Source organism: Porites lutea, chromosome 9, assembly GCF_958299795.1.
Source record: "Porites lutea chromosome 9, jaPorLute2.1, whole genome shotgun sequence".
In the NCBI taxonomy this organism is placed as follows: Eukaryota; Metazoa; Cnidaria; class Anthozoa; order Scleractinia; family Poritidae; genus Porites; species Porites lutea.
In genome coordinates, this window is record NC_133209.1 from 1,387,880 (window position 1) to 1,405,000 (window position 17,121).

Below are 17,121 nucleotides of genomic sequence, written 5' to 3' on the forward strand. Positions count from 1 at the left end.
ATACGCTCACACAGCGTCTTGTTTGTAAAAAATCCCTGAATTTTACATGTCGCAGAATTATGCAGACCAATTAGAAACGAAAAACTATATAAAGAACTTTTGCTGGTGTATTGTATATACTATTGAAAAAAAAAATCAAGTTATTATTGGACATCATAAGAAGATATCCACAAACGAGTTGTTCAGTATATGAAGTATCCTTAATAAATATTGATTAAGGTTGTGTACTTTTTGCGTGTTCTTGCGATATTTTGAAAACCTTCTTTTACAGTTTGTAAATACATCGTAGGTGAATAAGCTTGGAAACCTCCTCACTTTTGTCGTGGAAATTATCTGGTGGACTGTCGAACTTACTGAATCTCTATCCTCTCTCCGCCAAAAAAATGCGACCCTGCTAGTTTGGGGAGGACGAGTATATTTCTTGCACTAATTATTCATTTAGTGACTGAACGATTGTTGTTGTTGTTGATTGGAGGATGAATCTTTTAAACGAGGTTGAAGTTGAGGTTTTGGCTACACGATTGTCAGAGGATATTTTGAGGCCCACCCATTATAAGACAAACTTAAGGCAAAGGGCACATATATACATGACCCACGGCCTGGCCAGTAACTCACGCAAGCGCACAGCCATATCACCCGGGCAATGGCAGTCATGGACAGCTTTTTCGCCCTTACTGGGGCTCAGCAACATGGCATAGCCGTAATAGTACTCAGCCTGTCAAGAGTTAAATGTCGAAAATTCAAGTTATCCGGTATAGTGAACGCAGGGTGCTTGTAGCCTGCGAGGCAGGCGTTTGAAAGGAAAGGGGAAGGAGATTCCGGGCGCGCGAGAAGTGCGAACTGGCGCGCAAGGGAAAGGAAAAGGAACCTCCCCTCCTCAAGGTCAAGCCTACCCCTCAAGATTCTATTAATGAATTGATTATTTAAAAATGAATCCATTAAGGTGATGTTACACGGGACGATTCGCAACGACGATTTTTAGCGCAGCACAGGGTTCAAATGTTGGGACAATATTCAGCAATTCGAAACAATGTAACAACAGTGTTGTAACGCTGTGTTGCAAGTGTCAAATCACGAGGAGCCGCAAGCAGTAAAATTTCTGTCCCTTAATTTAATCAGTTAAATCATCAAAGTTGACAGGTCTTTCTGATGATCAAAGCGACCGTTCGGTTTACCATTTACACCTTCAGTGCAAAGACTGTCACGGGAACATTAACACCTTCAGGATAATTGCTTACCATAACAGTGGTAGGTCGCACGTGTCTGGTCGGTTTCGAAGAACGTGATCGTGACTGTTGTTTTTATTCAGTGACTGTGCGCGTTGATATGCCAACGTTTAAAACAGACTGCAACACTAAATTTTTGTTATAAAAGCAAAGAAGCTGCTGAGTAGAAACTAAACTGTCCCAGACTTACTCCGTTTCATTCGTGTACTTTCATTTTGATGGGGTCTGTATGATGAATTTACTTCTGCCTTCTAATCAGGCACGTAAACAACATAGAGATAAAACATTTCATTTTGCTTTTGTGGAGTAAATTCATCTTAAAAAAAGTTAAACTATTGGACCACTTTCTCCGCGTACTTGTAAAAATAGGCATTTAATATGTCGCGCTACAGTGCGAAAATCTTCTTGTCGTGTATTAGATTTCAGTATACATATTGTTAATCTTCATTTCGCGCCAGAATAAATTAGTTTGCGCGCAAAAAATCACAAGGTTTGTTCCACTTCGAGTCCACCTTCTGGAGATACGCCGGCATGGTAGCTGGAATACATTACCGAGGCAAAGATCTGGCATTTTTTCCTCCTCGTCTTTTTTTCCCCGCGACGTTTGTTTATATTTGTAGTGAGAATGCTGTGCATATCGGTGGATTTTACTTCAGTCAAGCGGCTTCAGTTCCTGCGGCTTGCTACTCATCATAAAGAAGAGTGCCGGAATCGCTTTGTTCGCCTTTAACACATTTGTTGTCGAATGCAAGGTAAAAGAACGGACTACTGTAAGGTAAGAATTGAAGTTTAAATTTGTTTCTCGGCGAAAAATAGTGCATAAAACTCGTGAAACCCGTGAGTATTACCTCTGTTTAATATACCGAATGTCATGCGATGACTCATCGCTTTTACGATGGATAAGACGGATACAAACAATAATTTCTTTCGCAACGTTAAGTATAATTTACTTAATATGGAGATCATCTGAGGACGATTTTTCGTTATATATCCTTCATTTCTTGGCTTATTCCGGCTACGTGCGAAAAATTAGATGGCAATGTTTGGGTGCTATAATTATACTGATAATTTCTTGCACCTTGAAACTCATAAAAGCCAAACTTGTTTAACCCTAGCAAAAAACTCTTTTAATGGAGGAACTCAACCTGATAGTTGCACTAAAATCTAATAATTGTTACTGCAATTGCTCTCTGTAACCTCGTGGGTAGAACATACCTGAAGGTTACGTTAATCATTGCACTTTCTCTTTGTAACCTCGTGGGTAGAACATACCTGATGGTTACATTAATAGTAATCACTGCATTTGCTCTCTGTAACCTCGTGGGTAGAACATACCTGAAGGTTACATTTGATAATAATCACTGCATTTGCTCTCGATAACCTCGTGGGTAGAACATTCCTGATGGTTACATTAATAATAATCACTGCATTTGCTCTTTGTAACCTCGTGGGTGGAACATACCTGAAGGTTACGTTAATAGTAATCATTGCACTTTCTCTTTGTAACCTCTTGGGTAGAACATACCTGACGGTTACATTGATAATAATCACTGCATTTGCTCTCTGTAACCTCGTGGGTAGAGTATACCTGAAGGTTACGTTAATAGTAATCATTGCACTTTCTCTTTGTAACCTCGTGGGTAGAACATACCTGATGGTTACATTAATAATAATCACTGCATTTGGCTCTCCGTAACCTCGTGGGTAGAATATACCTGAAGGTTACATTTAATAATAATCACTGCATTTGCTCTCTGTAACCTCGTGGGTAGAACATACCTGAAGGTTACATTAATAATAATCACTGCATTTGGCTCTCCCTAACCTCGTGGGTAGAATATACCTGAAGGTTACATTTAATAATAATCACTGCATTTGCTCTCTGTAACCGAGTCGTGGGTAGAACATACCTGAAGGTTACGTTGGTAATAATCATTGCACTTTCCCTTTGCAACTTCGTGGGTAGAACATACCTGACGGTTACATTTAATAGTAATCACTGCATTTGCTGTCCGTAACCTCGTGGGTAGAGTATACCTGATGGTTACATTAATAATAATCATTGCATTTTCTCTTTGTAACCTCGTGGGAAAAAAATTAATGCCTCTCTCCTGGAAATTTTGCCCTGTCCTATGAGCATAGTGAACTTTGGGTAGCGAATTCACGAAAACAGGTAAAACGCTTTTTTTTAACAACAGCAGTTATATGAATAGTGAAGTAATTGATGGATTGTAATTTTAAGCAGTTGCGCGCGCCTTCTTGCACGCGCTTGAGAGTGAGCGTACACGTTTGCTTGTTTGAATGTAACAACGTATTGTAACAGTTTTAGCCAAACTGAAGAGGTTTGAATAAACGAAACTTGTCTTAAGGCTAAAATAAAGACTAGTGCGTGAAAGACTATTCGTAAAACTCCGTACAATAGTTATGAGGATTATTAGCAGTTATATTATTTGGCTTTTTGAGGGAGGTTGAACATTTATGGAATAGAATATAAAAAAAGCTGATAAAGCGGAAAAAGTTATCTTTACAAAATGCGCTTTGACAATGTCAAGGAGTAAAATAAGCTGAAGTTTTGTAGTTAGCCCGAAGAAAACCTTTTCCTGCATGAAAAGCAGCTCTGATTCCTTTCTCTTAACTAGAAGAGATGCATATCCCTGTGAACCAGTTTTTTAACCAGGAGCGATTCCCACTCACTTCTGATACTTTATTGACACGAGTTCCTATTTCAATATAGGTTTAATTCAAGGTTAGCCGCGTGATAGCTCTTCATTAGCGAAAAGGTCCAAGTGATATTTTGATTGACTTGTTGTTTAGGATCCCGAGGTTTTTTAACACCTTTTCGCTAGCTTAACTGGCGAAAATATTCTAGGAATTTGCCCTTCAATTCCAAATTCTTTGATGTGCCGCCAGATGCCGTGCAAAAATATCACCGCTTGCGGCTCCTCGTGCAAATCGACATTCTTGCATGCGTAATGAGCAGTGAATATTTTTTCCGAGAATTTCTCTGTATTTGGTCAGATTGAAAATCTTTGAATGAGTTTACATCAAATTCAGGGAAACTGAGCGGGAAGAAATTTCATAACTGCCTCGCGTGTGAGGTACGCTTGACCTGGAGTTGAGTCAAGTGGCCTTCTGATCCCTATTTCCTTATAATCTGCTCATTTCCTCGTAATAGTGGTTACAAGCTACCAACAACTTCCTTTGTCCGGTCACAACCACGCAAAGGGTAACCTTTTTGTGTTTGTCCTAGCTGCACCAGAATGTTCCAAGCGTTCAGTTGGAGAGGACTGGATCAAAAAAAGTGACGGGGTAGGGGAAGGGAGAGAGAGTGAAAGAAAGAAAATTAGCCCTATACTCAAACCCGCCTAACAATTACATTATCTAAACAGCCTATGTGAAAAAGAAAGGAACAGCAAGAATAGAGAGCCTCTGTCAGTTTCAAGAAAACGCTTGTTCAAATTCAGTTTAGACAAGTGTAAATCTCTTTGTATCAGAAATGGAGCTACAGTTCCTTGAGACGTAACTTGAGACGGATGTCACGGTCTCCTGTAAGGGGGACCTCATCTGCAGATTTAAGACTCTGAAGCTCAGTTTCGAAGTCAGATTCTATTGCAGATTGCAGCGGCCATGTTTTAGTAGCTCAAGTCATCCATTTCAGTCGAAGTTACAGTGGCGTAGCGTGAGATTTTGAAGATGTACGCATGCGGGGAAGAGTTAAGAAAAGTTGTAGCGCCAAAGGCGGCTCAACCTGGGAGGTCTGAACTTTTGAGCGTAAAAAGAAGGAATGATGCAGCAGTCTGTAGTTGTTTAGTTTACCCATCTCTAGGGTTGTCGGTAAGGAACAGTGTTTATGGGGAAAAAAGACCAGTGACTCCATCATAATTATGGAATAATAAAAGGTTAAAGGAAATACTAAATGTATCAAAAATCTACCAGTCATCCCGATTAAATAATAAACATGCTTTTTCAGGAAACAAACAATCTATTTTTTCCATATTTTAGCTGTTTATGTACGCACGAGGGTATGAGCGTATAGCACGCAACGTTCCTGAGTTAATATTTCTTCACAATGATTTCAGGCGCTATAGAAGGAGGCTTGATTAGAGATTAACCATGGAAGGTAACAGATATTGATTACGATAAAGAGAAATTGTTGAGGCTCAATTCCCGAACAATGGCTGGTAATCGAGCCTATCCAAGAGAGAGCGGCTTTGTCCTCTCTTGGTTAGTCGGGCAAGAAAAGATCTGAAGGTTAAATAAACATGTTAAGTAACAAACTAAAAATTTCTAGAAAAATAAACTTGTACTTAAAAACTGGAGTTTCTTCAATTACGGGAAATTTTGTTTTGAGCTCGTGCACACTATCGAAGAAAGAGGACGCCATAGAGCTAGGTAAGTTTGTAATAACTTAAACTGCCTTTGCAGCTTTTTACTCATCAGTTTTCTGATATCAGCTCAAAGTTTTTAAAGCCATTAATTGACAGTATTCAGTCTCCTCGGCATCAAAATTAAATTGGGAGCAAACTGATTAAATGTCCATTTAAAGGGTAATAAATCCCCTCATGAGTTTTTTGTTAATTTGATGTCGGTTTGGTTAGTTTGGTTGTAACTAACTCCGGCTTAACTAGAACTGGGGTAAAATGAAGATAGAATGGATCTTTCCATAGCCCACAATCAAGTGCAGTACGTCCTATAACAGGCGATGTTAACATTTAAAAAATATTCTAATTGCGTTCTTAGTACTGTAAATCTAATCTCAAAACAGTTTGATTTTCTAGGAAATATCTTTTCCGCGACAAGTAGAAAGAACATGCAACCACGATTCCCTCGGGATTCCCCTGCTACAATACGCCAGCCTACCGTGCACGTCCCATGTACGAGATCAGATTGTGTGCTCCCGGGTTGTATAAATCTGAAGTTACAGACTATGAATAACGAAACTAGAAAGACAAAGATGCATGGAGATGGGCCTAAATCAAGGTGAGGCTAGGTATTTCAGGAAAAGTTCTGAAGGTATCATGCATTCATCAAATGAATGTGCCTGTGCCATTCCCACGTTCCTTCCAGTGGCATTAGAGATTTCTACTCTTTGTTTCTATGGCATGGGTCGCACTTGGCAAATTTCTGGAAGAGTTTGTTTACCTTGCGGTAAAAATCTGTCATCGGGACACATTGCCAAGTGCGACCCCAAGTTTTCAAGTTGGAAAAAACTTTGAAAGTCGCGAAAAACATCAAAGACGCCGTATTGCATGGGTGGGGCAGGCAGATTTTGGAAAACTCGAGCTAAACAATAGGAATCACGGCGGTAAGTGTCAGCACTTGTCAGCGAAACGTGACCAATTTGAAACACGATCAATTTGAATCAATCGTTGAAATTTTCTGACCTTCGCGTTTTCGTTGTGGACGGACGAGGCTACCACTACTTTTCGCCATTTTGACGTTTTTGCGAAAACTTTCTACAGGCGAGCAATTCATAAGCTTGTAATCCTTCGCTATTTCAACGTTTTTACGGGAACTCTCTACAGGCGAGCCAATTATAGTCTACCCAGGCACCGTCACAGGTTTGTTATTCTCCGAGCTAAATGCAGTCTTTGCAGCCAAGCACTTTATTTTCTTTATTTCTCCCATCCTCCTGAAACTGGGAAAGGAGGAAAACGATCCTACGCCAAATGACCGGACTACGAAGAGATAATGTTCTCTGGTATCTGGCCTACTTTAGTTCTCAATGTGTCAAAACAACGACAATTAGAGCGGTTTTCACTTGACTGTCGTAAAACCAAAACCAAAGTAAATACACTAGCCAACCAAAGGGCGTAGTAAAACCAAAACCAAACCAATTCCTCAATTACTTTCGACATTCAAGTGAAAACCGCTCTAACTCCCACTAGTAAATACTAGTGCGACCCTCCTCGATTTGACTAAAAGTTTTCTTTTCCGGTTGCGGTTTCGAATTTTCGTGGTTTTTTAGCCGGCAAAGATGAAAACTTTTCCCAAGTGCGACCTATGCCTATGTTGATAAGTCACTTGCAGTACACATAAAAAGTCACTGAGACGGAGTTCTGCCACGGAAGTTCTCATCATGACGTATGAAGGTCTCATAGGAAGTTCTCATCATGACGGACTGCATCGAGAAATCCATGGTCTTGCCAATGTCTAGTAAAAAGGTTTCATCACTGTCACTTACGGCATGTGTACTGTGCTAATTGAGAAAAACTGTGAAGCTTCCAATAAAGCCTTTGCGTACCTTCTAAAATACGAGAACCCCAAAGTGGGGGCGGGGGATATAAATGCAATAAATGTAGTCATCGTATCAAAAGAAAAGCATTAAACATTGCAATTTTGCGTGACACCGGCCGGTAACACATTAAAGTCTGCTTGTCCTTGGGGCACTCGATGAAGTTTTTACAGGGATGCTCGGTCTTGGGTTTCTCAGTACTCCTTGTCCTTTTATACTAGGGTATCTAAAAGATAGTAATGCTGCGGCACATTCTGTTGATACTGGCATTAGTTAGGCAGTGAGACTTAAAAGAATCGAAAATGACTTTGAATGTTCTATTTACATGTTGGAAAGTACTAGAATAATTACTATCAGTCTATAGAAAGAACTCGTGGGAACGTTGTTTAGAAAATGATCAAGTGGTTATAACTCTGGTTTTCCCACAGTAAATTGTAGGAAATAATAGAAATTCAGATTGTTTATCCATATATTTAATACACGGTGCACGATATTTTCTCCGGAAACACAATACTTTTCTTGCTGTTTGTTGCACTTTATTAAGAAAGAGTTATTTAGCTATATATTTATAGAAAACAACAACACAAAAAACGGAAAAAAAAGAAAAAAAGAAAAAAGAATTCGGTAGGACTCGAACCCTGCACCCTCGGCTCGACGCGACTACACCTAACCATTACACCACAGAGGCTGATTACGTAATGTTGAGGAAAAGTCTTTCAGTTTATTCCTTTTCCATGAAACTTCCGCCGGCAAGATGATCGCCAGCCGCATTAATCGAGCTATTAACAGTGAAAAAACAATGTACATGCATATTCCATGGCAATGAATGAATGAAAGAACATAATTATGCTTTTCAAAACGCCGATACACGTCCTCGTCTGCAAAGTAGGACACAAAACATATGTTTTGTTATCTCGATTTCCGCTGTTATTTTGAAGCGAATGGTCAAAATCACACCCATTTTCGGCTCATACAGTTTCTTAAGAATAGCACTGCATGACATTTTCTCACTTTCACATCACCTTGTAGCAAGCTGGAATTTGTATATCCCCCGTGTTGCTGAGTCGAAGAGCAAATGCTCATCTTCTCGTCAGGTTTAACACCTGGACGAGTCAAAGGCTCTTGAACTGAAATCCAATCCCCAAGTTAACCATTGTACTCATCTGAAAGACTCCTGCCTTACTTAAAATTTGGTAAGACCTCTAACCGTGCTGTAGAAAATTTGCCACAAAGAAAACTCTAAGTCTGAGCAGCGAACGATGCACTCTCTCACCCACCGAACTATTTGAGTTGTTCGTGGCGCAATGCACTCTGGTTGAATGCAATGCATTGTGGTAAAAAGTGTGGTTAAATGCAATGCATTGTGGTAAAAAGTGATGAATTCGAGAATTCGTCGCCCCTTATATATTTCCTTTAAATCCTGATTATGTTGCTGCTCGCTCCCTTCGGTCGCTCCGCAGCAACTATTACCAGTTTTAACAGAAAAGGTACCCCTCTCGTTTACTATCAAATAGTACCAGCCTTTCTATTTTAAAACACCCTATCCCTTAAAACGCAGTGATAAAACTTGAAATGCCTTATCTTTTTGATGGGAATAAATCGCGTAGAGTCCCTCGCCTAAAATTTTTTACTGGTATATATTTATAATTGTACAGAATGATTGAGCTTGCTTGGAGTTCTTCGCCCAAATTTTTTTACTAGTAATGAATATCAATATACAGGTAGAAAGAAATTGTTCGCCCGAAAATTTTTTTCAGTATAATACACATAAGTAGTAAAATATATATACTGGATAAAGATTACGAACAAAATTATTTATGCAGTACACTCTGACTTTTTATGAAACTTTGCAAATATGTTAATTCCCAGTAAACTGCGACTTCCGAAGTTCGCAATCTACAGTTGAGGTCGAGGGCCAAAATGCCGCGGTTTTTTAAGCGGGTCAATGCCAACGGATTATCTTTAATATGCCAAACAATAATTATCAAATTGACTTATTGATGATAAAGTAAAGTCATAACATTGTCTAAGTGTTGTGAGTCCACGAGCCTCAGCTAAGAGGGATAATAAATCACGATAAAGACAATCATTTATTTTTCCGTGTTCTGGAACTTCTGCCAACGTAGCAGGCGCCGATAATCATCTTATTACAGGCCGAGCGCCCACGAGAATTTTCCTTCGCCCTAAAAAAACTGGCGCCTGCCCCAGTACGCAGAATAGGAATCTTCCAGTTAACGTGTTTATATATTCATTTAAATCACCAGATGCATTGCTCAAAACACAGAGATGGAGATAACTGCAGCAGGGCAAAGTGCAGCTAGTTTATGGGATCAGGATCTAACAGACATCTTAAGCATTCTGGGCGATGAAAACAACCCAATCTCTTCCAGCTTATCAGAGAACGATCTGCTCAGTATCCTTGATGGAGGTGATGGCCAGCTGTTTTCTCCCTCACAATTTACTGGTGAACTGGAGCTAAGAACTCTACAAGATGCCCCAAGTATTCACAACACACCCACTGGTCAAACAAAAGTGCAAAATCAGCCTGTCATGCAGTTTCAGAGAACCGTCAGTCTGGGAACCAAGATGGAATCGTATGACTCTGTGCTGCTCAAAAACGAGCAAGTGGGGATTGAACAAGCCTTTTTAGGCAAAGATACAGGTACTGTCCAAAACGGTGGCACTGAGAATTCAACAGGAGCGACTCCGCGTGGTGTAAAACGCCCCGTAGATAATCAGTATAGAGAAGTAGAGAGTACTAAGAAAGAGACAACTGGGGGCAATACTCATGCTAGGAAAAAGCTAAGAAATCCTACTCAATCAACAAACAACTTATTTAGGATCCTTGGCTTGATCCTGCAAGCCTTTGAAACTCCGCTGACAAGCGATCTCGAGGAACATTATATACGTGTGCTTAATAGAGCGCTTTTTGAGATCCGGAATGCCCATCAATTTTTGCAGCAATCTCAGGGTAACACTTAAATTTGAACTGCGTGTACTTACCCTACTATTTCTCATAGAAGGAATCGCTCGTCTCGATTTTACAATAAATTAACCTTTCAATCGTAACCATGTTGGATTTCACGCAAATTTTTTACAGTAGAGAAGAGCTGTAACCACAAGTGTAGCAACACTTTGACTCAGGATTCTACCCTCACACTGAACTGTTTGATTCTGTTGCAAGTAGAAGTGAATTAGGACGATTGCCATTAATTTTTAATATTTACAAAAACATCCTTTATTACGTATTGTATCTTCTGCGTAAAAACGAGGATACTATTGTTAAACCGAGCCTTTCGTACCTCGCTAGAACTTCACTGTAATGCTAAAAATAGCTTTTACCATAATCTGAAAATATCTCAATATTTTGACCTGCCCGATTTTGATCCTAATAATTTGAGTGAAGCTAAGATCAGACACTATATCGATATCATAAAACAAAAATATACTCCATATTGGCAACATACAATCCATCATTTTAACAAACTGCAGTTTTACAGCTTATTTAAACATGATTATAACATTTCAAGTTTGTTAGACGTAATTAGAAATTCAACCAATAGGAAAGAGTTAGGGAAAATTCGTATAAGTAACCACAAACTTATGATTGAAACTGGAAGATACAATCAAACTTCCCGCGACGATAGATTCTGCCGTATTTGTAACTCTGGTATAATTGAAGACGAATTTCCTTTTCTCTTCCATTGTCCAAATATTCAATCCCTAGGGAGAAATTGTACAATCAAATCCAACAAACTTTTGTCGACTTTAATCAGCTATCTTAGACACAATGAATAATTAAATTGATGAATTCACAGAATTTTACCGTCAATTCACATTTGTTGAAATTTGTCTCATTATGTAATGATTTACGCACTGATTTGTTATCAAATCATGCTGGTGACACTTGATTAACTGTGGTAATCATTGCATTGCATTATCATTGTTATAAATTGTAATACTAGCCTGTAAATACATAATTATAGTCATGCAAATAAAGCTTATGTTGTTGTTGTTGTTGTTGTGTAGTGTTGTATGGGGTAGCTGTAGTAAAGTATTACCTAAATATAATAAGTTACAAAAACTCCGAAATCGTGCAGCTTGTGTACTCACCTTCTCCAACTATGATGCTGACGATCTTCAGTTACTAAAAAAACTAAATTGGGATAACCTAGAAAAAAAATGGTCTATAAAACCTTAAACGGCTTATCACCAGATTATGATGGCTTGGCAGCAGACTAATTCAGGTCGCGTACGTGACCAGGCTGGGTTGCCTGTGCCCTATACCATCCGCTTTTGAGCTTTAAAATGATATGTTTCTCAGAATATTTGTAGCAATTCCTGGAACTTTACGGTGAACTAACTTTTTTGGCTAAATTGCACATTCAGGCTTTGTTGTAAGCTTATTATTTAATAGATAGATTGCTGCAGTTGTTAAGAGCCAAGGGCACCCAACGACAATTTTCGGAAAATATCTGTTCGGAAGACGATTTGTAGAATTTCTTGCTTGCCTGCCTCTCCTAGGATTTTCGAACATCAAAAAAAGGGTATAATTGCTCATTTTTGACGGATTTTTACCCTTAAAAGGTCACCTAGGATTTTCGGGACCCTTTTTTCTGGCTGAAATTTTCGAAAAGGTAAGTTTTGATCCGTATAATTTTCGAATCACTAGACTTTCAGCTAGAAAATCCTAACAGATCAAAAATTTTTAGGGGATAAAAATATGCCTATATCTACCGTTTAAAAACTAAAATACGTTTAATAATACTATGTTTAAGTGGTTTTGAACTATATTCTCGTTGGGTGCCCCTGAAGAGCTTTTCTGAATAGTGTGGCACGATAGAAGCGAAGACTGAAGGTTCAAAGCTCAGATTTCATCGTTTGCCTAAGTGTTGCGTACATGTACAGTTGATTTTCCGACAATTTGACTCTATTTTGTCAAATATAAATAAGTATAAGATTCTGATTATTTATATCTTTATAGTATTCGGAGGGTCGCGAGTTCGATTCTCGCTCGGTAGGGTACGAAAATTTTCGTTGTCCCGGGCGAGCATGGTGTTTCCCCTCTTTTCAAGTTGAAAATGTTCAGTGTAAGTGTGTGTGTGATGCTCACTACTGTATCATTAAAATTAATAAAAATAAAATTAATTTACGCAACCACGAGTTCGTGAAAAAAAAAACAAAATGGCGGGTGAAAGGTAAGTGACGCCGATTGATTTTATTTTTCTTTTTATGGTCCGAGTTGATCCGAGTCCAATTTTATTTTATTTTTATTTTTTTATTCGATCCGAGTTGATCCGACCCGGTCTGGCGGTCCGAGTTGATCCGGTCCGACTTTTGTACCTGCCTCTTCTTCACTCAGTCGAGTGTGAATCTTCGTCCACCATTTTGAATTTTTTCTAAACTTTAGAGAAAGTTTAAAATGGTGGACGAAGATGGGCAGCGGTTTTGAAAACTGCTGCCCATGATCTGCCCCAGGGGGGAGGATTTTCATAAATTGTCAACTAAGACATTGTGAAATATGAAAGAAAGGTCAATTTTAAGTACTAAAAGCTGTTTCGATATCTCAGAACTAGAAGATAACTAGAAAAATTGCTCAGAATGCAAAATTTGCTCGAAATACGAGAAGTTGCCAAAACGTTGCCGAGCAACTTGTGGAAAGCCCCGAGACCTTATTATCCTGTCTTGATCTACGCAGTCACAAGTAAAACAACTCTTAATAGCATGAAAGTGCGACACTACAGAAATAAGAAGTATTGGCCTTTTAAATATCTTGTCACAGGTGCAAAGGGAGGGGGAGGGGGAGAGGGAGACGAGGAGGGGAGAGGAGGGGGGAGAGCGCGAAAGGGAAAAGGGAAGAGAGCTTACTCTCCCCAATCCCTCTCCCTTTTTCCCTTCCCCACAATTCGACACTTTTCCCTCGTTACCCATAAGATTCTAACAATCAGATAATTTCTCATGATTGACAAGTGTCATAAATGAATTACGCTATTTACAGTCTTTGTATCAGTAACATTTATTTTCCTTATTTGTACAAAATCCCTGAATTGTACATGTTGTAGTATTATGCGGCCCGATTAGAAACGTATCGTATTAAGAAAAGCTATATAATTAACTTCTGCTGGTGTATCGTACATACCAGTAAAAAAAAAAACAAGTTATTATTGGACATCACAAGAAGAGATCCACTAACGAGTTGTTCAGTATATGAAGTATCCTTAATAAATATTGATTAAGGTTGCGTAAATTGCGTGTTCTTGCAAAGTTTTAAAACCTTCTTTTACAGTTTGTAAATAGATCGTAAGTAAATAAGCTTGGAAACCTCCTCGCTTTTCTCGTGGAAATTATCTGGAGGGCTGAAGAACTTACTGAATTTCTAACCTGTCTCCACCTAAACAAGCGACCATGCTAATTTGTGGAGGACGACTATATATGTCTTGCGCTAATTATACATTTAGTAACTGAACGATTAGCTAACGATTGTTGTTGTCATTGATTGAAGGATGAATCTTTTAAATGAGGTTTGGGCTCATCAGCGTGGCATAGCCAATCTGATTTACATGATCCAGTGCAATAAATGTAACATGCAATACATCGGCGAAACTAAACGCCAGCTCAGTGACAGATTTGGAGAGCACCGACACTACATAGAAAAAGCCAGAAACACACATCCTACCGCCGTTCAGACCACTTCTCCCTTCCAGATCATTCCATCAAGGACATAGAACACATTCCATTAGAACTAATTTATTCAGACAGGGACCGTATCCGTAAGGCCTGCGAAGGATTTTTAATATCTTAAGGCAAAACACTTGAACCCAATGGGATGAACAGACCAGATGAAACTTAATCTATTGACATATATTTTTATGTAACCTCTTTATACAAGTTTTTGTCTACTGTATTCCTCCACTAATCACATTTGTCTTTTTTATTTTTGCGTAATTTTATATACTGTATCCGTTTATTCTATTCTCACTTAGCTTGTCTAGTCCCTGATGAAGACTAATTTTGTCTAGTCGAAGTATTGGCAAATAAATTTGTAAACCTTAGCTGTCCGATCAGCCTTGTCTTCAATTTTAAGTAATGGTACTGGTACAAAATAAACTGCATTCCCTCCCTTCTTTTCTGCCTTCTCCCCAGTTTCCCCTTGGTTGACCAATGTTTTTTCCTTAGCTAGTCGCTCTCCATCCTGAGGGACTGCCCGCAGTCTATAATTGGCCGTTTGCGTGATGGCGTCATTTTGCTGCTATGAACAGAATCCTTCAGGGTTTTGCTTTCTTGTGCAAATTATAGCTTTTGTTATTTAAACCTCACTGGGATTACAAAATTTAAATATGAAAAGAAAACTGAAAACGATCCTGGTCGTAGTAGGAAAATGACGCCATCGTGCAAATGGCCTTTTTTACCTTTATTATTATTCATTCAAAATATTTCCCCGATTGTGATTGGCTAAATGCACACGTATAATTCACCGTAACCAGTTACTGATGACCAAATTTGGAAGAATTTTGAGTTTAACGAGGAACTGACGTCAAAAATGCAGCGTTCGTGCAGGTTAAGGCACCGTTAACCGAGAAGACCTGGGAACAAGGTTGAGTTGTTTGGCTGTGAAAACTAAAAATGGCCGCGACATTTCACTCGTTTGAAGAGTAAGAACTAGGCGAAATTATAGCTAAAAACATGGCAAGAACAGCAAGAAAACAACTCGAAGGGTGACATCTGCTATTTGGAGAATATTTGCGGAGCTGAAAAACCCTAAACGTGCACTATCGAAGATGAACTTAACATTGATGGAGGTAATCGGCCCCTGATGGAGGTAAGCATGTTTTAGCTTTGTTTTTAAACAAGGAATTACTTTGAATGAATAATGAAACAATTATTGAATTCGGCTTTCGTATCATATAAAGAATTATGGAGATCTCGGAGGGTGTTATCCGCCTCGGCCTTAAACCTCGGCCTACGGCCTCGACGGATAACACTCTCCTCGATCTCCATAATTCTTCATAAGATACTCAGCCTCATTCATTAATTGTTAATTAAAATCGCGTTCATGCTCGGGCCCTGGGAAGACTCCCATATAAAAGTGACAGGGATGCTCGTCGCCTCGCTTAGAGGTGTCGGAGCGAGCAACTTCCATGCGCTCATGTCCCGGCGTTTTCACGGACCAGTTTATTTTTAGAACGTTTTTGGCGCAAATTTTGAATATCTCTTAAATTCCACAAACCAGTCAGCAATATTTTTTGCCTTAATGTTCAGTTTTGCTTTTTAATATCTTATACTTCGAATGCGCTCATAGACATGGTGGAGATTCTATTTTCGCCGGAAAAGGTGCCCTAAAATGTGTCTAAAAATAAACTGGTCCGCAAAAACGCCGTGACATTTAGTTGCCTGTTTTAGAATACACTCCTTTAGGGGTCAGTTTAGGCTTGAGCCACACCAGCATTGGTCTCCCTTAGGGGTTTAATTTGAATTTTCCAATGAGCATCCCTGTCACTTTTATATGGGAGTCTACCCCGGGGGTCGGGCATCTCACAAGCCCCTGCATGGGTCCATCCGCTGGATCAGTGTTAAAATTAAAACAGTAAACTAGTCCTTAATCACGGCAGGAAGAGTGAAAACAAATCATATTTCCCCAACATTTTAGTTCTAACCGCCGAGGTCAAATATTCATCCCACAAAATAGCGCTTAAACAGAATTGAAAGGGAAACATGACACATGACTCAGTTAACATTTTCTTCAAACTTTTACTGAAACGTTTGCGTTAAATTCTGCACGTTGGAGCAAATTATAGCCACTGTTACGTTTATCTGTATTTTTTCTACAAATAACAAAAGATCGATGCTCAGATTTCAATCAACAACGGTCCCCACTAACAGAGGCTGGTCCACCTGTGCAGTAACTGGTATCAAATTCAAATCGGCATTCCTACATGCGTACAGTGCGCAGTGAATCTTTTACGAGAATTTCTCTGTATTCAGTTTGGTCAGATTGAAAATTTTTGAATGAGCCCATATTTATTTATTTAATGCTATTATTAAACCTGTTCTTGAGTACTAGTGTCCCCATTTGGGGAAGTTGTAATGAAGGATTATTAGCTTTTATTGGATGAGATTTTTAAAGTTCAAATGGGTTACTACCCATCAATCAAATCTGTATTGAAAGAAGACTACTTCTTTGCAAAAGCCCTGGATGGGCGTGTACCGGATTATCCCTCTGAGAAACTGTTTTCTTTGAAATACCACAAGATACCTTGGGTGTAGCTGTAGAGCCAATTTGTCTGCAAATGTGGGCTTGTTAAATAGCATTAACGGACTAACGGCGCGTGAAACTAGGCAATTAGCTCACCAAGCGCTGAGACTTCAATAGTTAGTCGTTTTTTTTTAGATAAAACGGAGAAAATGGTTTTGTAATAGTCAGTCAAAATTGAAATAAAGAGTTTTCAGCTCTACTTTGTGTATGTGTGTGTGTTTTGTTTATATATCCGATTTTTAACGCTAAATAAGATGACATAAGCCGTTTCTCGCGTTTCTAGGTGATCGCTCCTCTTATTACTATTTTTTTGTTTCGTAATTCGGACGGTCCGACACCTGGGTCCGACAAAACGGGCTAACGTAAATTAACGGGCAAGCCTAGGCAATGTTCCTATTGTTTAAGAG